General features: G+C 36.8%; 1 protein-coding gene across 2 annotated transcripts in view; it reads right to left on the bottom strand.

Annotated features, from left to right (window-relative positions):
• The window catches only part of ABCD2 (ATP binding cassette subfamily D member 2), a 97,982-nt gene that overhangs the window by 34,269 nt on the left and 35,758 nt on the right, over positions 1-27,955 (bottom strand). The gene's annotated exons all lie outside the window — the stretch shown is intronic.

The following is a 27,955-nucleotide window of genomic DNA, read 5'->3' as shown; positions in this document are numbered from 1 at the left end:
AGAAGATGGGAGGAACAAAGCAGAATAGATAGGGAAGGGGGAGACCTCTCTAAATATCTTCCCTATGTATTTTAACTCTTAGACTCATGTTAAATGTTATTATTTTAATTAACTAATAAAGATGAAGGAAGAAACCCTAAAATTGAATAGAAACAGAAACAAATAAACTGTAAGTATATCAAATGAACAACATAACCACATTGAAAGGGGAAGAGAGACTGATCCAAGTAACTTTCAAATTTGGCTACATAATTTCAGTTGAAAACCAAAAGAACCACAAAGCAACTTTGAAACTAACTGTTCATATTTCTTATTGCTGCAGGTGTAGAAATTCTGAAACTATGTTGTAGGAAAGACCAAGTAAGTAAGTTTTAATAATGTCACAAGGTAGGGTTCTCATTGTGGAAGAAGGAAGATATAAATATGAAATGAGGGAGGAAAAGCAAAAAAAAAAAAAAAAACCAAAACACGATAGTGTTTAATTTGATTTAGAGTATCACCATGAATTCATATTTTTTCAAACAAAAACATCATGAAGAAACTATCTGATTAACCCAAACTGAGGGACTTTAAGAATAACCAACAATAGTTCTGCACTCATTACAAATATCAATGTCATAAAAAAAATGCTGAGGAATTTATTCAGGTTTAAAGAAACTAGGGCAACATAGCAACTAAAATGCAATGTATGATGCTGGACTGAGAAAAATAAGTTATCATAAAGAATAATATTGTATCAATTGGTAACATTTCAGTGTAGAAAGTTGTTGGACATTATCAAGAGGACTTCACTGTCAGTTGTCCAGTGAGTTGGACTCAGGCAGTCTGATGCTCCTGACCCTCTCCCCTGGCCTATGTTCAACCCACAGTTCCCACAGCCACCAAGAATTTTAAAAGGGACCGCCTGAGAGAGCAATGTGGTGTTGAAAACATCTGGATGGTATACATGACTGAACTACATTAAAGTCCGTACAAATTTTTATGATTCTGATAAATGGAATTAGAGATCTACTCATCTTGAAGCTGCCCATCACAAGCCTCAGATGTAACTTCCCTTGCTTATTAAATCTGCCACCCACCAGTCTAGAGTGGTCTGCCTTTTCCTGGTCTCTTCTTGCCCTCTATGTATGAGGGACAGTACAAAAACCAATAAAAGTATGTCCAGATAATATTATATCAGCTTTTAAAAATACATAAATTTTTTATAGGAAATATTACAGTACTTCATTATCTGTGCTGCTGCTGCTAAGTCGCTTCAGTCGTGTCTGACTCTGCGTGACCCCATAGACAGCAGCCCACCAGGCTCTGCCATCCCTGGGATTCTCCAGGCAAGAACACTAGAGTGGGTTGCCATTTCCTTCTCCACTGCGTGAAAGTGAAAAGTGAAAGTGAAGTCGCTCGGTCGTGACTGACTCCTGGCGACCCCATGGAATGCAGCCCACCAGGCTTCTCCATCCACGGGATTTTCTAGGCAAGAGTACTGGAGTGGCTTGCCATTGCCTTGTTAACTAATTATAAATTATACATGGATTTTCAAATGCTCGGGGGGTCAGCTCCTCTAACTTCTGTATTGCTCAAGGGTCAACTGCATACACTAAAGAAGTTATGCATGAAGATTTATTTACTGCAACTTACTTAATAATAAGGTGTGTACGTGTACAAAGAAAGAGAGAAAGAATCAAAGATTTTAGTGTACAAAGAGACAGAATAAAAGGTTTGAAATACAAAATGTGTTTTGTAGACCAATTATCTACCCACATTCCTATACCATTAAAATGATTGAGTTTAAGGATAGATACCATGAGGTTATAAAAGATTTAACTAATACTTGAAAATAAAAAGAATTTATATTTCAATTATACATGTATGCATTTATATAATAAGATTCTCAATGGAGTCTTTGCAATATAAGGAATCTCTGCTGCTGCTGCTGCTGCTGCTAAGTCACTTCAGTCATGTTCAACTCTGTGTGACCCCATAGACGGCAGCCCACTAGGTTCCTCTGTCCCTAGGATTCTCCAGGCAAGAGTCCTGGAGTGGGTTGCCATTTCCTTCTCCAATGCATGAAAGTGAAAAGTGAAAGTGTAGTCGCTTAGTCATGTCCGACTCTTAGCGACCCCATGGACTGCAGCCTACCAGGCTCCTCCGTCCATGGGATTTTCCAGGCAAGAGTACTGGAGTGGGTTGCCATTACCTTCTCTGATAAGGAATCTCTAGTAATATCTTTTAAATTGAGATATATTCACATTATAAAATTTGCACTGTTAAAGTGTAAAATTCAATGATTTTTAGTATATTTACAAGCTCATGTAAATATTACCACTATCTAATTCTAAAACATTTCCTTTATCCCAAAAAGAAACTCAGCAGATACTCCTGGTTCTTCCTTCCTCCCTGGCAATCAATAATCTACTTTCTGTCTCTGTGGATTTGTGTATTCTAGAGATTTCACATGCATGGAATCACACAATACGTAGTCTTCTCTCTCTCAGCCTAAAGTCTTCAGGTTATTCCTTGTTGTAGAAGGTTGCTGTATTTCATTCTTTTCTATGTCTGAATTAAATTCCACTGTATAGATACGCCACATGTTGTTAACCTGAATGTTAACAACACTCAGGTTGTTAAAGAGTGTTGTAAAGAGTGTTGTTTTCACTCTTTGGCTATTATGAACAGTGGGCATACATCTTGGAGTGGTGCATATGTTAACTGTGTTTAATTTTTTGAGGAACTGATCAAATGTTTTTCCCAAGGGCTGCATCATTTCTAGTCACTTTTCTTCTACCTTGGGTTAACCACTCCAGTATTCTGGTCTGGGGGATTCCATGGACAGCGGAGACTGGCAGGCTACAGTCCATGGGGTTGCAAAGATTTAGACACAACTGAGTGACTAACATTTTCACTTCTTGTATTCCCTATGTCTTCTCTTTCTGGTCTCTGCTTTATCTTCCCTCTTCAGTTTAGCCATATTAAAAAAAAAAAAAAAAAACAGAATTAGAAGACAATGTTACTTATTTCCATCATTTTAAGCATTTATATAATGTGATATTTTTTCATAATAACAACAGTAGCATAAAATATACAGTGGCCCTCAGGGCCAAGGAACAATTTTTCAGTTGGTACCCTGAGTCTAAGAAGAAATACAAGGAAATATTAAGAGTCGGTACTTTTGCTAACTTACAAAGCAATGTCTGTTCCAATTTAATGTAAATCAGAGGCACAGATATTCTCAGTATAAAACCCAAATAAATTCAATCCATAGAACAGCCATGAACATACATAACTGAGACTACAATGATTAAAATACATCTGAACATTCATTTCAAAGGTTTTTCTACGGGATTCCACTATAAGATCTGATTAACCAGCAATATTTGATGAAGTACCATTTTCTATCTACATTTCAGGGAAGACAGTATAGAGACATGGATGTGATAATGGGTTTTGGAGAGAGAGTTCTAGACTAGAATCCCGATTTGGCCATTTACTAGCAATGTGACCCAAATCCTGAGCTACACTTACCTCATTTGTAAAGTAACTTACTTATTGAATTTGTTATGAGGATAAAATGAAGGAGTGGGTTTTTATAAAGCAATGTAGCCAGAGGACAGACAGTGAAGAATCTGCCTGCAATGCAGGAGACCCGGGTTTTATCCTTAGGTCAAGAAGACCCCCTGGAGAAAGGAATGGCTACTTACTCCAGTATTTTTATCTGGAGAATTCTATGGACAGAGGAACCTAGCAGGCTACAGTATATTGGGTCAATGCTACAAAGAGTTGGACAGGATTGGGTGATTAACACTCTCACATGAAGCAACTTAGTACAGTATGACAGACACATAGTAGGCATTCAATAAACCATTATGGAGACAAAAATGTTCATTAAAAAGGCAATATTTTTAAAAAGAACTTAAGTTTGTTTTCTGTGTCTGAGTCTCTTTCTGGTTTGTAACAGAAAAGTTCAATTGAAAGTTGAAAGTTCATTTGAAAACAAACTGATGGTTACCAAAGGTGGAAGAGGAAGGGGAGGGATGCATTAGGAGTTTGAAATTAGAACATAAAATCTAATGTATATAAAATTGAAAAACAGTAAGGTTATATACTATTTAACTATTAAGCAGGATAGCACAGGGAACTATATTAAATATCTTGTCACAACCTTTACTGGAAAAGAATACACCACACACTTATGGTCAATTTATCTTCAACAAAGGAGGCAAGAACAAATACTGAAAAAGAGACTGTCTTTTTAGCAAGCAGTGTTGTGAAAATTGGACAGTCACAGGTAAATCAATGAAGATATAACTTCTCACTATACACATGAAAAAAACTCTCAAAATGGCTTAAAGGCTTAAACATAAGACATTACACCATAAAACTCCTAAAAGATAACATAGGTAAAACACCCTTTGACATAAATTGTACTAATGTTTTCTTAGGTCAATTTCCCGAGGTAATAGAAATAAAAACAAAAATAAATAAACTGCACTTAGTCAAACTTATAAGCTTTTGCACAGCAGAAGAAATGGGAGAAAATATTTCCAAATGATGCAACTGACAAGGGCTTAATTTCCAAAATATACAAACTGCTCATTCAACTCAAAAACAAAATAAAACAGTTCAGTACCTCAGTCATGTCCAATACTTTGTGACCCCATAGACTGCAGCACACCAGGCATCCCTGTCCATCATCAACACCTGGAGTTTACTCAAACTCATGTCCATAGAGTCAGTGATGCCATCCAACCACCTCATCCTCTGTCGTCCCCTTCTCTTCCTGCCTTCAAACTTTCCCAGCATCATGGTCTTTTCCAACAAGTAAGTTTTTCACATCAGGTGGCCAAAGTATTAGAGTTTCAGCTTCAACATCTGTCCTTTAATGACTATTCAGGACTGATTTTCTTTAGGATTGACTGGTTGGATCTCCTTGCAGTTCAAGGGACTCTTAAGAGTCTTCTCCAACACCACAATTCAAAGCACCAATTCTTCAGCACGCAGCTTTCTTTATAGTCCAACACTCACATACATATATGACTACAGGAAAGGCCACAGCTTTGACTAGAAAGGCTTTTGTTGGCAAAGTAAAGCTGCTTTTTAATATTCTGTCTAGTTTGATCATGGCTTTTCTTCCAAGGAGCAAGTATCTTTTAATTTCATGGCTGCAGTCACTATCTGTAGTGACTTTGGAGCCTACAAAAATAGTCTCTCATTGCTTCCATTGTTTCCCTATCTATTTGCTGTGAAGTGATGGGACCAGATGCCATTATCTTAGTTTTCTGAATGTCAAGTTGTAAGCCAACTTTTTCACTCTCCTCTTTCACTTTTTTTTTTTTCTAATTTTATTTTTAAACTTTACATAATTGTATTAGTTTTGCCAAATATCAAAAGGAATCCGCCACAGGTATACATGTGTTCCCCATCCCGAAACCTCCTCCCTCCTCCCTCCCCATACCATCCCTCTGGGCCGTCCCAGTGCACCAGCCCCAAGCATCCAGCATCGTGCATCGAACCTGGACTGGCAACTCGTTTCCTACATGATATTTTACATGTTTCATTGCCATTCTCCCAAATCTTCCCACCCTCTCCCTCTCCCAGAGAGTCCATAAGACTGTTCTATACATCAGTGTCTCTATTGCTGTCTGGTACACCGGGTTATTGTTACCATCTTTCTAAATACCATATATATGCGTTAGTATACTGTATTTATGTTTTTCCTTCTGGCTTACTTCACTCTGTATAATAGGCTCCAGTTTCATCCACCTCATTAGAACTGATTCAAATGTATTCTTTTTAATGGCTGAGTAATACTCCATTGTGTATATGTACCACAGCTTTCTTTTTCTTTTTTTTTAATTTAATTTTATTTTTTTTTAAATTTCAGGTATACACGTGCTCCCCATCCTGAACCCTCCTCCCTCCCCCCTCCCCATACCATCCCCCTGGGCCGTCTCAGCGCTCAAGCCCCAAGCATCCAGCATCGTGCACTGAACCTGGACTGGCATCTCGTTTCATACATGACATTTCACATGTTTCAATGCCATTCTCCCAAATCTTCCCACCCTCTCCCTCTCCCACAGAGTCCATAAGACTGTTCTATACATCAGTGTCTCTTTTGCTGTCTCGTATACAGGGTTATCGTTACCATCTTTCTAAATTCCATATATATGCGTTAGTATACTGTATTGATGTTTTTCCTTCTGGCTTACTTCACTCTGTATAATAGGCTCCAGTTTCATCCACCTCATTAGAACTGATTCAAATGTATTCTTTTTAATGGCTGAGTAATACTCCATTGTGTATGTGTACCACAGCTTTCTTATCCATTCATCTGCTGATGGACATCTAGGTTGCTTCCATGTCCTGGCTATTATAAACAGTGCTGCGATGAACATTGGGGTATACGTGTCTCTTTCCCTTCTGGTTTCCTCAGTGTGTATGCCCAGCAGTGGGATTGCTGGATCATAAGGCAGTTCTATTTCCAGTTTTTTAAGGAATCTCCACACTGTTCTCCATAGTGGCTGTACTAGTTTGCATTCCCACCAACGTTGTAAGAGGGTTCCCTTTTCTCCACACCCTCTCCAGCATTTATTATTTGTAGACTTTTGGATCGCAGCCATTCTGACTGGTGTGAAATGGTACCTCATAGTGGTTTTGATTTGCATTTCTCTGATAATGAGTGATGTTGAGCATCTTTTCATGTGTTTGTTAGCCATCTGTATGTCTTCTTTGGAGAAATGTCTATTTAGTTCTTTGGCCCATTTTTTGATTGGATCATTTATTTTTCTGGAGTTGAGCTGTAGGAGTTGCTTGTATATTTTTGAGATTAGTTGTTTGTCAGTTGCTTCATTTGCTATTATTTTCTCCCATTCTGAAGGCTGTCTTTTCACCTTGCTAATAGTTTCCTTTGATGTGCAGAAGCTTTTAAGGTTAATTAGGTCTCATTTGTTTATTTTTGATTTTATTTCCAATATTCTGGGAGGTGGGTCATAGAGGATCCTGCTGTGATGTATGTCAGAGAGTGTTTTGCCTATGTTCTCCTCTAGGAGTTTTATAGTTTCTGGTCTTACGTTGAGATCTTTAATCCATTTTGAGTTTATTTTTGTATATGGTGTTAGAAAGTGTTCTAGTTTCATTCTTTTACAAGTGGTTGACCAGATTTCCCAGCACCACTTGTTAAAGAGATTGTCTTTAATCCACTGTATATTCTTGCCTCCTTTGTCAAAGATAAGGTGTCCATATGTGCGTGGATTTATCTCTGGGCTTTCTATTTTGTTCCATTGATCTATATTTCTGTCTTTGTGCCAGTACCATACTGTCTTGATAACTGTGGCTTTGTAGTAGAGCCTGAAGTCAGGTAGGTTGATTCCTCCACTTCCATTTTTCTTTCTCAAGATCGCTTTAGCTATTCGAGGTTTTTTGTATTTCCATACAAATTGTGAAATTATTTGTTCTAGCTCTGTGAAGAATACTGTTGGTAGCTTGATAGGGATTGCATTGAATCTATAAATTGCTTTGGGTAGTATACTCATTTTCACTATATTGATTCTTCCAATCCATGAACATGGTGTATTTCTCCATCTAGTAGTGTCCTCTTTGATTTCTTTCACCAGTGTTTTATAGTTTTCTATATATAGGTCTTTAGTTTCTTTAGGAAGATATATTCCTAAGTATTTTATTCTTTTCGTTGCAATGGTGAATGGAATTGTTTCCTTAATTTCTCTTTCTGTTTTCTCATTATTAGTGTATAGGAATGCAAGGGATTTCTGTGTGTTGATTTTATATCCTGCAACTTTACTATAATCATTGATTAGGTCTAGTAATTTTCTGGTGGAGTCTTTAGGGTTTTCTATGTAGAGGATCATGTCATCTGCAAATAGTGAGAGTTTTACTTTTTCTTTTCCAATTTGGATTCCTTTTATTTCTTTTTCTGCTCTGATTGCTGTAGCCAAAACTTCCAAAACTATGTTGAATAGTAATGGTGAAAGCGGGCACCCTTGTCTTGTTCCTGACTTTAGAGGAAATGCTTTCAGTTTTTCACCATTGAGGATAATGTTTGCTGTGGGTTTGTCATATATAGCTTTTATTATGTTGAGGTATGTTCCTTCTATTCCTGCTTTCTGGAGAGTTTTTATCATAAATGGGTGTTGAATTTTGTCAAAGGCTTTCTCTGCATCTATTGAGATAATCATATGGTTTTTGTTTTTCAATTTGTTAATGTGGTGTATTACATTGATTGATTTGCGGATATTGAAGAATCCTTGCATCCCTGGGATAAAGCCCACTTGGTCATGGTGTATGATCTTTTTAATGTGTTGTTGGATTCTGATTGCTAGAATTTTGTTTAGGATTTTTGCATCTATGTTCATCAGTGATATTGGCCTGTAGTTTTCTTTTTTTGTGGCATCTTTGTCAGGTTTTGGTATTAGGGTGATGGTGGCCTCATAGAATGAGTTTGGAAGTTTACCTTCCTCTGCAATTTTCTGGAAGAGTTTGAGCAGGATAGGTGTTAGCTCTTCTCTAAATTTTTGGTAGAATTCAGCTGTGAAGCCGTCTGGACCTGGGCTTTTGTTTGCTGGAAGATTTTTGATTACAGTTTCAATTTCCGTGCTTGTGATGGATCTGTTAAGGTTTTCTATTTCTTCCTGGTCGAGTTTTGGAAAGTTGTACTTTTCTAAGAATTTGTCCATTTCTTCCTCGTTGTCCATTTTATTGGCATATAATTGTTGATAATAGTCTCTTATGATCCTTTGTATTTCTATGTTGTCTGTTGTGATCTCTCCACTGTCATTTCTAATTTTATTGATTTGATTTTTCTCCCTTTGTTTCTTGATGAGTCTGGCTAATGGTTTGTCAATTTTATTTATCCTTTCAAAGAACCAGCTTTTGGCTTTGTTGATTTTTGCTATGGTCTCTTTTGTTTCTTTTGCATTTATTTCTGCTCTAATTTTTAAGATTTCTTTCCTTCTACTAACCCTGGGGTTCTTCATTTCTTCCTTTTCTAGTTGCTTTAGGTGTAGAGTTAGGTTATTTATTTGACTTTTTTCTTGTTTCTTGAGGTGTGCCTGTATTGCTATGAACTTTCCCCTTAGGACTGCTTTTACTGTGTCCCACAGGTTTTGGGTTGTTGTGTTTTCATTTTCATTCGTTTCTATGCAAATTTTGATTTCTTTTTTTATTTCTTCTGTGATTTGTTGGTTATTCAGCAGCGTGTTGTTCAGCCTCCATATGTTGGAATTTTTAATAGTTTTTCTCCTGTAATTGAGATCTAATCTTACTGCATTGTGGTCAGAAAACATGCTTGGAATGATTTCTATTTTTTTGAATTTACCAAGGCTAGCTTTATGGCCCAGGATGTGATCTATCCTGGAGAAGGTTCCATGTGCGCTTGAGAAAAAGGTGAAATTCATTGTTTTGGGATGAAATGTCCTATAGATATCAATTAGGTCTAACTGGTCTATTGTATCATTTAAAGTTTGTGTTTCCTTGTTAATTTTCTGTTTAGTTGATCTATCCATAGGTGTGAGTGGGGTATTAAAGTCTCCCACTATTATTGTGTTATTGTTAATTTCTCCTTTCATACTTGTTAGCATTTGTCTTACATACTGCGGTGCTCCCGTGTTGGGTGCATATATATTTATAATTGTTATATCTTCTTCTTGGATTGATCCTTTGATCATTATGTAGTGACCTTCTTTGTCTCTTTCCACAGCCTTTGTTTTAAAGTCTATTTTATCTGATATGAGTATTGCTACTCCTGCTTTCTTTTGGTCCCTATTTGCATGGAAAATCTTTTTCCAGCCCTTCACTTTCAGTCTGTATGTGTCCCCTGTTTTGAGGTGGGTCTCCTGTAGACAACATATGTAGGGGTCTTGTTTTTGTATCCATTCAGCCAGTGTTTGTCTGTTGGTTGGGGCATTCAACCCATTTACGTTTAAGGTAATTACTGATAAGTATGATCCCGTTGCCATTTACTTTATTGTTTGGGGTTCGAATTTATACACCATTTTTGTGTTTCCTGTCTAGAGAATATCCTTTAGTATTTGTTGGAGAGCTGGTTTGGTGGTGCAGAATTCTCTCAGCTTTTGCTTGTCTGAGAAGCTTTTGATTTCTCCGTCATACTTGAATGAAATCCTTGCTGGGTACAATAATCTGGGCTGTAGGTTATTTTCTTTCATCATTTTAAGTATGTCTTGCCATTCCCTCCTGGCTTGAAGAGTTTCTATTGAAAGATCAGCTGTTATCCTTATGGGAATTCCCTTGTGTGTTATTTGTTGTTTTTCCCTTGCTGCTTTTAATATTTTTTCTTTGTGTTTGATCTTTGTTAATTTGATTAATATGTGTCTTGGGGTGTTTCGCCTTGGGTTTATTCTGTTTGGGATTCTCTGGGTTTCTTGGACTTGGGTGATTATTTCCTTCCCCAGTTTAGGGACGTTTTCAACTATTATCTCCTCAAGTATTTTCTCATGGTCTTTCTTTTTGTCTTCTTCTTCTGGAACCCCTATGATTCGAATGTTGTAGCATTTAATATTGTCCTGGAGGTCTCTGAGATTGTCCTCATTTCTTTTAATTCGTTTTTCTTTTATCCTCTCTGATTCATTTATTTCTACCATTCTATCTTCTAATTCACTAATCCTATCTCCTGCCTCTGTTATTCTACTATTTGTTGCCTCCAGAGTGTTTTTAATTTCATTTATTGCATTATTCATTATATATTGACTCTTTTTTATTTCTTCTAGGTCCTTGTTAAACCTTTCTTGCATCTTCTCAATCCTTGTCTCCAAGCTATTTATCTGTGATTCCATTTTAATTTCAAGATTTTGGATTAATTTCACTATCATTATTCGGAATTCTTTATCAGGTAGATTCCCTATCTCTTCCTCTTTTGTTTGGTTTGGTGGGCATTTATCCTGTTCCTTTATCTGCTGGGTATTCCTCTGTCTCTTCATCTTGTTTAAATTGCTGAGTTTGGGGTGTCCTTTCTGTATTCTGGCAGTTTGTGGAGTTCTCTTTATTGTGGCTTTTCCTCGCTGTGTGTGGGTTTGTACAGGTGGCTTGTCAAGGTTTCCTGGTTAGGGAAGCTTGTGTCAGTGTTCTGATGGGTGGAACTGTATTTCTTCTCTTTGTTCAGTACTGCTGTGGGGAGGGAGGGAGGGATGCTGCAAACAAATAACACAGGCGTGCGCTTGCAGTGCCTCAGCCACACTGGGTCTGCCCCCGCTCACGGCGCGTGTAGCCTCCCTGCCCACACTGCTCGGGCTCTAGGTTGTTCCACCGGGAACAATCCGAGGCTGGCCCTGGGTTGCATGTACCTCCCAGGTCCAAGCTGCTCAGGTTCAGGCACTCGGGTAGTCCTCAGAGGCGCAGACTCAGTTGGGCCTGAGTATTGTGCTCTTCCCAGGTCCAAGCAGCTCAAGTGATGAGGTGTTTGGCGAGCGCCAATGCTGCGACTTATCACCTCCCCGCCACTCGGTTATCTGGGCATAAAAGCGGCACACCTTCTTAGGCAGATGTTAACCGTCCGGACCCCCAAGAAGTTTTAGTTAGCAAAGAAGCCTGCTTACAGTTTTATAGATAATGTCTCTCTGGGGCTGCGATTGCCCCCTTCCAGCTCTGGCTGCCTGTCACCGGATGGGGAAGGTCTGCAGCCGGCTATCTCTGTTCAATTCTTTGTTCCGTGCGCGGGCCTGGCGGTGTCTTAGGTTGGGGCTGGCTTTTCGCGTGGTAGATATCCCACAGTCTGGTTTGCTAGCCCAAATTATTTCGCTCAGATAGTGCTCAGGGTATTCAGGCCAGATTCTTACTCTAAGCGATGCAGCCCACGCTGCGCCTCCCTGCCCAGCCCCCGCTTGTTAATGGCGCGTGCAGGCATCTGTGCTGCTTCTCCGCTGGGGGAGTTACCGTAGGACTCGCAATCTTCGAGTTTTAATTGTTTATTTATTTTTTCTTCCTGTTATGTTGCCCTCTGTGCTTCCAAAGCTTGGCACAGATTCGGCAGTGAGAAGGTTTCCTGGTGTTTGGAAACTTCTCTCTTTTTAAGACTCCCTTCCCGGGACGGAACTCCGTCCCTCCCTCTTTTGTCTCTTTTTTTGTCTTTTATATTTTTTCCTACCTCCTTTCGAAGAGTTGGATTGCTTTTCTGGGTGCCTGATGTCCTCTGCCGGCATTCAGAAGTTGTTTTGTGGAATTTACTCGACGTTTAAATGCTCTTTTGATGAATTTGTGGGGGAGAAAGTGTTCTCCCTGTCCTACTCCTCCGCCATCTTGGCTCCTCCCCTGTACCACAGCTTTCTTATCCATTCATCTGCTGATGGACATCTAGGTTGCTTCCATGTCTTGGCTATTATAAACAGTGCTGCAATGAACATTGGGGTACACGTGTCTCTTTGTGTATATGTACCACAGCTTTCTTATCCATTCATCTGCTGATGGACATCTAGGTTGCTTCCATGTCTTGGCTATTATAAACAGTGCTGCGATGAACATTGGGGTACACGTGTCTCTTTCCCTTCTGGTTTCCTCAGTGTGTATGCCCAGCAGTGGGATTGCTGGATCATAAGGCAGTTCTATTTCCAGTTTTTTAAGGAATCTCCACACTGTTCTCCATAGTGGCTGTACTAGTTTGCATTCCCACCAACGTTGTAAGAGGGTTCCCTTTTCTCCACACCCTCTCCAGCATTTATTATTTGTGGACTTTTGGATCGCAGCCATTCTGACTGGTGTGAAATGGTACCTCATAGTGGTTTTGATTTGCATTTCTCTGATAATGAGTGATGTTGAGCATCTTTTCATGTGTTTGTTAGCCATCTGTATGTCTTCTTTGGAGAAATGTCTATTTAGTTCTTTGGCCCATTTTTTGATTGGGTTTATTTTTCTGGAGTTGAGCTGTAGGAGTTGCTTGTATATTTTTGAGATTAGTTGTTTGTCGGTTGCTTCATTTGCTATTATTTTCTCCCATTCTGAAGGCTGTCTTTTCACCTTGCTAATAGTTTCCTTTGATGTGCAGAAGCTTTTAAGGTTAATTAGGTCCCATTTGTTTATTTAAGAGGCTCTTAGTTCTTCTTCACTTTCTGCAATAAGGGTGGTGTCATCTGCATATCTGAGGTTATTGATATTTCCCCCGGCAATCTTCATTCCAGCTTGTGATTTATCCAGCCCAGCACTTCGCATGATGTACTCTGCATATAAGTTAAATAAGCAGGGTGACAATATACAATCTTGATGTACTTTTTTTTCAGTTTGGAGCCAGTCTGTTGTTCCATATCTGGTTCTAACTGTTGCTCCTTGACAAGCATACAGATTTCTCAGAAGGCAGGTCAGGTGGTCTGGTATTCCCATCTTTCAAAGAATTTTCCACATTTTGTTGTGATCCACAAAGTCAAAGTCTTTGGTGTAGTCAATAAAGCAGATTTTTTTGGAACTCTTGCTTTTTTGATGACCCAATGGGTGTTGGAAATTTGATCTCTGGTCCCTCTGCCTTTTCTAAATCCAGCTTGAACATCTGGAAGTTCACGGTTCAGGTACTGTTGAAGCATGGCTTGGAGAATTTTGAGCATTACTTTGCTAGCATGTGAGATGAGTACAATTGTGTGGTAGTTTGAACATTCTTTGGCATTGCCTTTCTTTGGGATTGGAATAAAAACTGACCTTTTCCAGTCCTGTGGCCACTGCTGAGTTTTCCAAATTTGCTGGCATATTGAGTGCAGCACTTTCATGGCATCATCTTTTAGGGTTTGAAATAGCTCAGCTGGAATTCCAACACCTCACCAGATTTGTTTGTAGTGATGCTTCCTAAGGCCCACTTGACTTCACATTCCAGGATGTCTGGTTCTACTTGAGTGATCACACCATCATGGTTATCTTGGTCATGAAGATCTTTCATGAAATGTTCCCTTGGTATCTCTAATTTTCTTGAAGAGACCTCTAGTCTCTCCCATTCTATTATTTTCCTCTATTTCTTTGCACTGATCACTGAGGAAGACTTTCTTATCTCTCCTTGATACTCTGAATTCAAATGGGTGTATCTTTCCTTTTCTCCTTTGCCTTTAGCTTCTCTTCTTTTCATAGCTATTTGTAAGGCCTCCTCTGACAACCATTTTGCCTTTTTGCATTTCTTTTTCTTGGGGATGGTCTTGATCACTGTCCTTTGTACAATGTCATGAACCTCAATCCATAGTTCTTCAGGCACTCTGTCTATCAGATCTAGTCACTTGAATCTGCTTGTCACTTCCACTGTATAATCATAAGGAATTTGATTTAGGTCATACACAAATGGCCTAGTGCTCATTCAACTCAAAAACAAAACAAAATAAAATCCATCCAAAAATGGCCAGAGGACCTAAACAGACATTTCTCCAATGAAGATATATAGATGGCCAATAGGCACATGAAAAGATGCTCAAAATCAGTAATTATTAGAAGGGCACAATCAAAATTATGATGAGGTACCACCTTATACCAGTCATTAAAAAGTCTACAAATAAATACTGGAAAGGATATGGAGAAAAGGGAACGCTCTTACACTGATTGTAGGAATGTAAATTGGTATGGTCACTGTGGAAAACAGTATGGAGGTTCCTCAGAAAACTAAAAATAGAATTACCATATGATCCAGCAATCCCATTCCTGGGCATATATCTGGACAAAACTACAATTACAAAAGAAACATACACCCTATGTTCATAGTAGCACTATTTACAATAGCCGAGACATGGAGACAACATAAATGTCCATCTACCAATGAATGGATAATGAAGATATGGTACATATATATCAATACAATGGAGTACTACTCAACCATAAAAAAGAATGAAATAATGCCTATTGCAGCAACATAGATGCAACTAGAGATTATCACACTAAGTGAAGTAAAGCAGAAATAGAAAGACAGATACCATATGATGTCATTTATATGTGGAATCTAAAATATGACACAAATGAACCCCTCTATGAAACAGAAACAGATTCAGGGAAATGGAGAAGAGATTTAAGGTTGCCAAGAGAGGAGTTTTGGGGAGGGATTGATTGCGAGGCTGGGGCTAGCAGATGTAAGCTTTTATATACAGAATGGATAAATAGCCTTTGACTGTGTGAATCATAACAAACTATGGAAAATTCTTAAAGATATGGGAATACCAAATCAACTTACCTGGTCTCCTGAGAAACCTGTATGCAGGCCAAGAAGCAACAGTGAGAACTGGACTGTTGGAATAATGAACTGAGTCAATATTGGGAAAGGAGTACATCAAACCTGTATATTGTCACCCTGCTTATTTAATTTACATGCATAGTACATCATGTGAAATGCTGGGCTGGATGACTCACAGCTGGAATCAAGATTGCTAGGAGAACAGCCTCAGATATGCAGATGACACCACTCTAATGGCTGAAAGTGAGAGGAACTAAAGAGCCTCTTGCTGAGAGGGAAAGAAGAGTGTGAAAAGAACTGGCTTAAAACTCAACATTCAAAAAATGAAAATCATGGCATATAGTCCTATCACTTCATGGCAAATATATAGGGAAAAAGTGAAAACAGTGACAGATTTTATTTTCTTGGGCTCCAAAATTACTGCAGACGGTGACAGCAGCCATGAAATTAAAAGATGCTTGCTCTTGGAAAAGAAGTCATGACAAGTATAGACAGCATATTAAAAAGCAGAGACATCACTTTGCCAACAAAAGTCCATCTAGTCAAAGCTATGTTTTTTCCAGTAATAATGTATAAATGTGAGAGTTGGACCATAAAGAAGGCTGAGCACCAAAGAACTGATGCTTTTGAATTGTGGTGCTGGAGAAAACTCTTGAGATTCACTTGGTCTGTAAGGAGGTCAGACCAGTCAATCCTAAAGGAAATCAATCCTGAACATTTGTTGGAAGGACTGACATTGAAGCTGAAGCTCCAACACTGTGGCCACCTGATATGAAGAGCCAACTCATTGGAAAAGACCCTGATGCTGGGAAAGACTGAGGACAGGAGGAGAAAGGGACGACAGAAAATTAGATGGTTGGATTGCATCACTGATTCAATGGACATGAGTTTGAGCAAACTCCAAGAGATAGCAAAGGACAGTGAAGCTTAGAGTGATGCAGTTCATTGGGTCACAAAGAGTCAGACATGACTTAGCGACTGAACAAACAAGACTGTATAGCACAGGGAACTATATTCAATATTCTATGCTAAACCATAATGGAAAAGAATACTAAAAAGAATATATATATACATATCTGAAATACTTCATTGTTCAGCAGTATTAACAAAACATTGTAAACTAGCTATATGTCAACTTATAAAAGAATATGAAAATATATATGTAACTGAATCACTTTATACAAATGTAACTGAATCAAATATATATATGTGTCAAATATACATATGTGTAACTGAATCAGAAACTAACATAACACCGTAAATCAACTATACTTCAATTTAAAAAAGAAGAAGAAAACAGATACAAAAGAATTTCTATATAGCCAGTTAAAAGTTATATGGTTATTCCAAAGGTAATTTTTAAAATTTTCAACATCATTAAAAAATAATAAATATCTAATCCTCTAGATTTTTAGAGAGTATATCCTATTAAACATATAAGAAAGTATCTCAAATTTACCTAGAAATATTTCTTTTAGTAACTGGAGAATCACTTAGTTCCTTGTAGCAATAGATGGAACCTCAAAGGTTGTGTATGGAGAAGGAAACCCACTCCCATATTCTTGCCTGGGAAATCCCATGGACAAAGGGGCCTGGTGGGCAACAGTCTATGAGGTTGCAAAACAGCCAGACATAACTGAGAGACTAAACACACAAAGGTTTCATAAGGCTGTCAAATATTTTCTTTGTAGGAGAAATTTGGAGAAGTAAAACTTTTTAACTTCTTTAAAAGGTTAATTTAATATTATTTGTGATTTCTTTATGACTTCAGAAATCTGTCAGTTCTCTTTGATGTACAGATATGGAAATATATCTCATAAGAACTTCTAATTAGAATTAAGTTCTATTTTTGCAATGTTTAATTTCTTATTGCATTTATAAGCCTAACAATATGATGAACATGCATTCTCAAAATTTTTAAAAAGTAAAAACAAAACAAGAAAGAAAACATTCTTTTACTAAATTTAAAAAATTCAATCAGGATGAAATTTAAATAAATAATTTGTTATTTGATTTATTTTTACTAAAATATCAAAATTTCTATTTTGCAAGTTTATATGAAGGAAATATTGATGAAATTATACAAAATATTTCATAAAAGTGTATATTCATTACTACTACTACTACTACTACTAAGTCGCTTCAGTCGTGTCCGACTCTGTGCAACCCCATAGACGGCAGCCCACCAGGCTCCCCTGTCCCTGGGATTCTCCAGGCAAGAACACTGGAGTGGGTTGCCATTTCCTTCTCCAATGCATGAAAGTGAAAAGTGAAAGTGAAGTCACTCAGTAGTGTCCGACCCTTCACAACCCCATGGACTGCAGCCTACCAGGCTCTTCTGTCCATGGGATTTTCCAGGCAAGGGTGCTGGAGTGGGGTGCCATTGCCTTCTCTGATATATTCATTAAGGACCCGACAAATATTAAAGTTCCATTTTCTCTCAATTGTTTTATACTCATATGAAATGATAAAAATAACATATTCTATATGCTTTTATTGAGGTACCCAGCACCTAAGAATACTCTAATAGATTATATAAATATAATTATTTAAAAATACTGTTATAAAGATAAAGTTACAACTGAATTCTCTGGAAAGGCATATCAAGGACATTTGGGATGATGTTGAGTGTATATCCAACTATCTATATGATTAGTTTGTATATGATCCTTTTTCCTTTTCAAAGGCTTGGAATTTAAGATTTTAAATCTAGCTCAAGTTTCTCTAGTTCTATGACAATTATACATAATTGATAAGCACTTAAAATCCTCTTTACTAAACTTTTTTTTCTAGATATATAGACTTATTCAGACTAACTTCTAAATATTTCAGGTAGGTCAATTACCATATCAGAAAGTTATTAGCTTGCATGCTCTGGGCCAACAAAAGTATATCAGGCAATATACCTTGTACAAACAACAAAAGAAATAGATATAATTAGTAGATATCAAAAAGGAAACACTATCTAGTTTCAATTTACTTTCCCTAAGTAAAATCAAGAATTAACTCTACTTCTTGTGGGAAAGATTTTGGAATAAATCTATAGGTATCATGTTCTGTGCTGTGCTAAGTTGCTACAGTCGTGTTCCACTTTGTGCGACCCCACGGACTATAGCCTGCTAGGCTGCTTTGTGCATGGGATTCTCCAGGCAAGAACACTGGAGTGGATTGCCATGTCCTCTTCCAGGGGATCTTCCCAACCAAGGAATTGAACTCGCATCTCTTATCTCTCCTGCATTGGCAGGCGGGTTCTTTACCACTAGCACCATGTAGGAGTGCTACTACCAATATAATTTAAATTATTATCATGAATTAAGCAATTATCAAAATTTCCTTTGTTATATGAAATTACTTGGAATACATCTATATTTAAAACTGCTAATTATAATAGTAAATTAAAAGTAGAATTATTAGAGATAAAATCCACATCCAGGGATTATGGCTTTTTATAGTTATATTACAAATGTTTCAGGGTACTTTTAAAATTTGTATTATACTCTCTACTTTCCTATATTAAATATTTGACAATACATGACTTTTGGGAAAATGTATTGACATTTATTCACACGCTAGCAAAGTAATGCTCAAAATTCTCCTAGCCAGGCTTCAACAGTACCTGAACCATGAACTTCCAGATGTTCAAGTTGGATTTAGAAATGGTAGAGGAATCAGAGATCAAATTGCCAACATCAGTTGGATCATAGAAAAAGCAAGAGAATTCCAGAAAAGCATCTACTTCTGCTTTATTGACTGGCCAAAGCCTTTGACTGTGTGGATCACAACAAACTGTGGGAAATTCTTCAAGAGATGGGAATACCAGACCACCTCACCTGCCTCCTGAGAAATCTGTATGCAGGTCAAGAAGCAACAGTTAGAACTGGACATGGAAAAACAGACTGATTCCAAATTGGGAAAGGAGTACATCAAGACTGTATATTGTCACCCTGCTTATTTAACTTATATGCAGAGTATATCACGCAAAATGCTGGGCTGGGTAAAGCACAAGCTGGAATCAAGATTGCTGGGAGAAATACCAAAAACTTCATATATGCAGATGACATCACCCTTACGGCATAAAGTGAAGAGGAACTAAAGAGCCTCTTGATGAAAGTCAAAGAGGAGAGTGAAAAAGTTGGCTTAAAACTCAACATTCAGAGAACTAAGATCATGCATCCAGTTCCATCACTTCATGGCAAATAGATAGGGAAACAACGGAAACAGTAAGAGACTTTATTTTCTTGGGCTCCAAAATCAGTGCAGATGGTGACTGCAGCCATGAAATTAAAAGATATTTGCTCCTTGGAAGAAAAGCTATGACCAACCTAGACAGCATATTAAAAGGCAGAGACATTACTTTGCCGACAAGGATCCATCTAGTCAAAGCTATGGTTTTTCCAGTAGTCATGAATGGATGTGAGAGTTGGACCATAAAGAAAGCTGAGGGCTGAAGAAGTGATGCTTTTGAACTGTGATGTTGGAGAAGACTCTTGAGTATCCCTTGCACTGAAGAAATCAGTCCTGAATAGTCATTGGAAGGACTGATTCTGAAGCTGTAGTTGTTTGGACACTGACTCATTGGAAAAGACCCTGATGTGGGAAAGACTGAAGGCAGAAAGAGAAGGGGATGACAGAGGATGAGATAGTTGGTAGGCATCACTGACTCAATGGACATGAGTTTGAGCAAGCTCTGGGAGTTGGTGATGGACAGGGAAGCTTGGCATGCCACAGTCCATGGAGTCACAAAGAGTCGGACACGACTGAATGACTGAACTGAACTGATTGACATTTATTAAGGTTTATACTCATTTTTATACCATTTCTTATTTTTCTCTTTAAAGAAGACAAAGTAGAATGAAAAAAGAAACATTGAGAAATGTTAGGTCTGAGCTTGAAGTCTCTGGAATGATCACCAAAAATGTTAAATATTTCACATGTGTTAGTTGCTCAGTCAATGTCCTACTCTTTGCAACCCCATGGAATGTAGCCCTCCAGGCTCCTCTGTCTATGGAATTCTCCAGGTAAGATTACTGGAGTGGGTTATCATTCCCTTCACCAAGGAATCTTCCTGACCCAGGGATCGAACCTGGGTCTCCTGCATTGGAGGTAGATTCTTTACCATGTCAGCCACCAGGAATAGCCATCTAGAATTTAATAGTGAACAATACTGATCAAAATTTTATAGCAATACTCATGTATTTAAAGTATGATAAGTTTAAGAATAAGGTACAGCTAAATACTGCTGTGTTGCCATAGTAATAAGTTCGCAATCTGAAAGCCATAAAATCTAGCTATTAATAATTCATATAAATGTACATTTGAGGACCAATCATATCATCAGACTTTTTTCTTGAACAGCAAGAACCAGGTTTGAGTCCTCAATACATGTCTTTCACAATATTCTTAAAATAAATATGCAGCAAAAAAGAAGAAATATTCAACTGAAAATATATACTTAACTGAAATTACATTTCTAAGAAAAGATGCTTCTAGGTACTACAGGAGACATGTGCACACCCTTTAAGAGGAGGGATAGTGTTTATTTCCAAGCAGTAATAAGAATACTGTTAGTGTAATAATCAAAGTACTCCCAAACTAAGAAGAATGCAAACTTCTTAAAAGTCAACTTTGTTTTATTTATCATTATATTAGATTACTGGTATTATTTAAGTATTTTGTCCATTCTGCTGAGCTTCCTAAAACATAACACAGTCTGCTCTGATGCATAAGATAATCTCCTCTTTTGACAACCTAAAGGATAAATAATAATTTTTATACCATAATGCATCATGAAAATTAAGATTTGTTTATTTTATACTTTTGCAAGAAGTCCAATTTAAAACTAACAGCATATTTTTGAGAGATTAATTTATATTTTATAAAGAAATGGATTTTAGAAGAATAGGAAAGAATAGAGAACATATTCTATTTTGAAAGTGATATGAACACAGTTTAAATGAATTTCACTTTTATACAAGAATATAACTTCTTTCACATTAACATAAATGATAGCCAAGTATCTGTGCTAACCTTTATGCTAAAATTGACTTGGATTGCCTGTATTCCAAGCATTATAAGGACTTCTGCTTCCAAACAGTAGCTTGATATTAGTACAGTTTCAGCATACCGAGCAAACAACCTTAACTGGCAATACTCACTTTCAAGGGCAGGCAGGAGAGTAGTAATTTTTCAGAAACATGTCTCCTGCTGCTGGTAATAAGCAGGACAAAGTGACTTTAGAGTCAGACATGACTAAGTTCAAATGCTGGCTCCAAAATTTATCAATGGAATGATTGCAACCTCTTCGAGTTTTATCATCTATAAAATAGGGATACTAACAACAACTTTATGGGTTGTCATATACAAAAATTAGAAACATGTAATATGTGTAGAACAGTGACTAATACATGGCATTACATTGTGTTAATAGTAATAGCCTAGAGATGATCAGCCCTTGCTCAAAATGCCTTGGAATCCACCAATTATCTCAGGAGATCATTAGATGATCCAAAATCAATATTATTTTTAAAATACAAAAACTATATCATTAAAGGGATTAATGGAAATGCCATCAAAGAAAACATGAATTAAATGTTGGCACTTCTAAAAGATGAGATTTCGTGTCTCAATCTCTTCTAAGAAAAACAGTTGAAGAATACAGAAATTTTTTAAAGTGAATGCAAACTATAAAAGAATAATAGTTTGTTATTCCCTATAAATTTGGGACTGTGCTAGAGAAGCTTTTTATTTTATTAAGAGAAAAATATATTCATTTTCTCTGAGAAAATATTTAAGATAAAATAGTAGCTTTTTTCTTTTTCAATCAGAGGTAGACGTTTTTAATGTGACTATTTTACTAATCCTAAATAAGAGGCAGTGAATACAGAGGATTTGTATCCAAAGATTTGGTGAATTCTGACCCTGGCTTTAAACTGCTGTGCAGCTGTAAGTACTAAAGTTTATAATCCCTTTGAACTTTAATCATTTAAAATATTCTATTTAATATGATTTATGCAAAGCATGATCAATAGGTACTGTTCATACTTAAAAGATAGATGCAACAGTATCTATATTTAATTCTCTGCACAATCTAATTAATCTAATTAGTCATGCTATTGTTCCTGTGAACAACCAAATTTAGCATTTTAATGCATATTTCATTTAAAACTATGATTCATAACTACTTTATTAAGCCACATTTACATTTAAAGGATTAAGTAACATGATACTTGAATAGACTATATTGTGATTGAAGTAGTAAACAAACACTGAGTGGATATATAATGTTATTTATAATTTCAGAATATCTCTGACAAAAAGAAATGAGAGTTGTATAGAAACAAGGTACTTCTTTTTCTGTTTTCAGGAAGCACTAAAAGACTGAAATTTAACCTAATGTTAGTACTATGTATTTATTCAAAAAGAGGAGATGATCTTCTTAGGTGGAAATTAAGGAAATGGCAGACCCAAAGCACTAGAGAATTTTAAAAAGTAATTCAAAGAACTTTAATGAAAAGAACATCTTAGCAATAGTTAAGGACCTAGGGGATGAATGCTATTATTTTCAGTATGTACCAATAACATAATATTAATAGAGATGAGTCTAATAAACATTTACTTTCTTCAGATTCATGTATTAGGACAGTGGATAGGACAGCTCTGTTTAGAAAATATCCAAAAACTAAAGAAACAAAAAAACTCATGCTTATTTGAATCTGTGGCATTCCTGATCTACTTAGACATTTGCAAAACATCCAATTTATGATAACTGACAAAATTCTAACTTTGAAGACCCAGGTCAAAATACACACTGTTCTACAATATTTTTTTCTCATTTTGAATATTGCTATAGCATTTCTTGCCTTTCTTGAGGCATTTATTCTGGCTTTGATAGGAATTAGTTGCATGTTTTACCTTATAACCAAATTAGGCACAAGCATATGTTGAGAATGACTGTGTCTTTCTTTATTCACTAACCTCTAAAGCATCTTACTATCATCTAAAGTTAGTTAACACTAACATCTAAAGCAAGGCTTTAATAAATGCTGATTAAAAAAAAATGTATATAGCATTGACAAAGAATATAGCACAATAATTTTCCCAAGATATGAAGTACGATATTCCTACTATTCCACCCTCATTTTTTCTTTTTCTCTTTTTTTTAAAAAAATGTTTAGTCAAATTTAATTCAATCCTTATAATCCTTTCATTTTCTTAACCTGTTACTTTTTAGACTCCAAAGTGAAGTATGGGCAGAAATTTGTACAAATTTTCACAAATTTCATGCAAAATTGTGGGAAGTCTGAATCTATTTTAAATCTGTTGGCCTTAGTGTGTATTTCGGCATAAAGTTTACAATAGTAGGAAGATCATGGTCAACATTTCTCTCCCTGGATACTTCTAACAAGAGAGGGTAGTGACAGCAGGAGCTTTGGGAACACAATTACATGGTGGGTTGTTGCCAAACTGGAGACTGTTGCTGGGGAGAAATATGTGATGTATACAACTGATACCCTGGGAAATGGGGGGAAAAAAAAAAAGTAATACAAAGGAACCCAAGGCTTTCCTGCCTTTCGTTAGTAAACACCAATTATTTTTTGTCTTGCTTCCTGCACTTCCTTCCATCCTCCATCTCTGTCTTCCTACTTTCCTTCTTCCCTCCTACACCCAGTGTTTCTCTAACCCCCATCAAATGTTTCAATTTTCCATTTTGGTAAGTGTTAGCGTATAATAGTATTTTGTTAGCAAGTGAACTAAACAAATGAAGGTTGGGCTTCAGAGTCTTTAATGGCTGAAGACAGAGATACACTAGGGAATTACTAAGTAACTAATAAGCCATAAAATCGTAGATTAGTGAAAGCAAGAGATCATAAAAGTGAAAGTTAGTTGCACAGTTGTGTCCAACTTTTGGGGATTCCATGGACTGCAGCCTGTCCGGCTCCTCTGTCCATGGAATTCTCCAGGCAAGAGCACCGGAGTGGGTTGACATTTCCTTCTCCAAGGGATCTTCCCGACCCAGGGATCGAACTTGGGTCTCCTCATTGCAGCCAGATTCTTTACCAACTGAGCCACTAGGGAAGCCCTGATAATTTCTCTGATAACTCAGCTGGTAAAGAGATGATAAATCAGCCTTTACGTGGTGAGAAGACAGTAAAAGTGCCTCAAGAATTGACAAAAGAAATTCAGGATCTGTATTCAAGTGTAAGAATTTTCCTGAGGGTCAGATGGCTAACACCGTGGGGAACAATGAGTTTCAATTAACAATTTAAAGAGGACAACCACACTGCTCAGGAAATTCAATCTCAACAGCCTGTGCTGTGCTTAGTGGCTCAGTCATGTACAACTCTTTGCAACCAATGGACTGTAGCCTGCCAGGCTCCTCTGTCCGTGGGGATTCTCCAGGCAAGAATACTAGAGTGGGTTGCCATGCCTTCCTTCAGGTAATCTTCCCAACCCAGGGATGAAACCCCAGTCTCCTGAATTGCAGGCAGATTTTTTTACCATCTGAGACACCAGGAAGCCCAATAATACTGGAGTGGGTAGACTATCCCTTCTTCAGGGGAATTTCCCAACCCAGGAGTCGAACTAGGGTCTCCTGCATTGCAGGTGGATTCTTTATCAGCTGAGCTACCCAGAAAGCCCCTCAAAGAGCCTAAAATTGCCAAAACAGTTTAAGTACTATCTGAGCAAAACTAAGCATTTTATTATCCACCATTCCACAGATTTAAAGTGGCTAAATCTACATTATAGAGGAAATGTTCTTTGCTAAAATGTGTCAAATGCTCAAACAGTTTTCATATCCAATCATTGATGATTATGGGATGAGAGGAAACTGCTTTGAAACGAATTTACCTAGTATAATTTTTTTTTTATTCTTGAACCCAAAGCCCTGATTTTCTTTTATCTGGCTTTCATTATTAACATTGCTGAAGTATCAGAAGACATTAATTGGGAAAATATTTGAGCTGATTTCACAGTTTCTTAGGAATTCAGGTCTCCCAGCTTGTAAACTGACCCACAGAAGCTCTTCAAATTCTCTGAAATTTTCATTACAAAAATAAGTAGTCCTAATATACTTACTCAGAACATTTTTACCCTGTTTACTTTTTTTTTTCTGTACATTACATGGCATTATTAGAAATCCACTTTAACTAAACCCACTCTTTTTCTGCATGAAAATAACAATGAATTTATGTTTGATCCTTGTATAAGGAGACTGATCCTCTACCAAGAAGTCTAAATCACAAAAAGTGAAAACAGGGGATTACAAAGGTCTGTTTGTGACTTATGAAATTTGTTCTGTAGGTACATAAGACTTAATTTTATGTTCAATTTACAGTTTTTTTTCTGCCAAATTAGTACTTAAGCTACATTCTATTGCTATAAATTATATAGGGTCTATGCAATAAGATACTAGATAATATTCATTAATGAGAATATCCTAACAAGAAAAGATTATCTATTGACAATTATTTTGAAATAGGTTGTAGCAGCTTTCTTTTAAATCATAAAGACTCATAAGATTATTTCGAAACCTTTTTGAAAAATCAGTAGCTTTTAGAATATTAGACGTAAATACTACGTTTAGGACCTCTTAGTTTACATATACATTTAAATAAATTCTATGCTCTTTTGCAAGATATTGGTCCTATAGAATTCTAAATATAAATACAAATTCTCAAGTTTCTAGAAACTCTGTAATCAAGATAAAATTAATTTTAACATTAATCATTTGAAAATTTTAACCTTAAGAAATAGACTTTCATTCTCATTTGTTCTTAACTAAGTTGTAGTTGATTTTTTGCCTGCTGCTGCTGCTGCTAAGTCACGTCAGTTGTGTCTGACTCTGTGCAACCTCATAGACGGCAGCCCACCAGGCTCCCCCATCCCTGGGATTCTCCAGGCAAGAACACTGGAGTGGGTTGCCATTTCCTTCTCCAATGCATGAAAGTGAAAAGTGAAAGTGATTGCTTAGTCGTGTCCAACTCCTTCCCACCCCATGGCCTATAGCCTACCAGGCTCCTCCATCCATGGGATTTCCCAGGCAAGAGTACTGGAATGGGTTGCCATTGCTTTTGCCTAGGGAACAGTAAATTTCATAACTAAGAAAAAGTTTCCTAGTGATTTATGTTTGTTGCAGAATAACATAGTTAGTTATCCTGAGAGCAAAGACTGGAATTTAAGTACTATTTTCTCTTTTTTTTTCCACTTCTAAAAACTGCAATAAAATACACATAAAATAAAATTTACCATATTAACCATTTTTAATTATACAGCTCAGTGGCATTTTTTCCACGTTTACTGAGACAAAATTGACATACAACTTTATGTAAGTTCAAGTTATAAACCTGTTGATTTCATACACTTACATATAGCAAAATAATTATCACTGTAGCAATACCTGACACATCTATTACTCACATAATTGCCACTTCTTTTTGTGGTGAGAATATGAAAGGCCTACTGTTTAACAACTTCCAGTATATAATTTGTTACTATTAACTCTAATCACAATGATGTGAGTCAAATTTCTGGAACTTATTCAACTTCTAACTGTAAGTCTGTGTTTTGAACCAATATCTCCCCATCCCTCAAACTCTCCATCCCCTGGTAACCACAATTCTACTCTGTTTATACAAGTTTAGCTGTTTTAGATTCCATATATAGATGATATCAATATAGTATTTATCTTTCTCTGTAAGACTTATGCCATTACATTGTCACAAATGGCAGGATTTCCTTTTTCATGGCCTAAGGATATTCCATTGTATATAAATACATACCACATCTTTCCATTCATCTGTTAATAGACACTTACTTTGTTTTCATGTTTTGGCTATTGTGAATAATGCCTCAGTGAACATGGGATTGCAAATCACATAGTAGCTCTATTTTTAATTTTCTGAAGAATCTCCATACTGTTCTCCATAGTGGTTCCACCAACTTACATTCTTACTAGGAGTCGATAGAGGTTTCCTTTTCTCCACATCCTTGCCAACACTTGTTATTTCTTATCTTTTGAGATGAGCCATTCTGACAGGTGTGAGGTTATATCTCATTATGGTTTTGACTTGCATTTCTCTGATGATTAGTAAGACTGAGTACATTTTCATGTATCTGTTGGATAAACTGTACATCTTTGGGAAAATGTCTATTCAAAACCTCTGTCCATTTTTAAACTACAAGTTTTTTCCCTTTTGTGTTGTATGAGCTCCTTATATATTGTGGATATTGACAGCTTACCAGATATGATTTGCAAATATTTCCTCCTATTCCATAGGTTGGGTTTAATTTTGTTGATGGTTTCCTTCACTGTGTAGACTTTTAATTTGATGTAGTTCTACCTATTGACTTATGCTTTTATTGCTTGTACTTTTGGTGTCATATTCAAAAATCATTGCCAGATCAATGTCAAAGAGTTTTTTCAATGTTTTCCTCTAAGAGTTTTATGAATTCTGGCCTTACATTTAGGTATTTAATCCATTTCAAGTTCATTTTTGTTAGCGGTGTAAGGAAGAAGTACAATTTCATTTTCTGCATATAGTTATCCAGTTTTGCCAATACCATTTATTGAAGAGACTATCCTTGAATAGTCTTTACTCTCTTGGCAAGTAATAATTGACCATATGTAGGCATTTATCTCTGGGTCCTTCATTCTGTTTCATTGGTCTATGTCTGTTTTTATACTAGTACCATACTGTTTTCATGACTAGCTTCCCTGGTGGCTCAGATGGTAAAGCATCTGCCTGCAATGCAGGAGACCCGGGTTCAATGCCTGGGTCAGGAAGATCCCCTGGAGAAGGAAATGGCAATCTA

The sequence above is a fragment of the Bos indicus genome, chromosome 5, assembly GCF_029378745.1.
Source record: "Bos indicus isolate NIAB-ARS_2022 breed Sahiwal x Tharparkar chromosome 5, NIAB-ARS_B.indTharparkar_mat_pri_1.0, whole genome shotgun sequence".
NCBI classification, from domain to species: domain Eukaryota; kingdom Metazoa; phylum Chordata; class Mammalia; order Artiodactyla; family Bovidae; genus Bos; species Bos indicus.
Note: the sequence above shows the minus strand (reverse complement) of the source record. Positions and strands in the feature narration are given on the sequence as shown.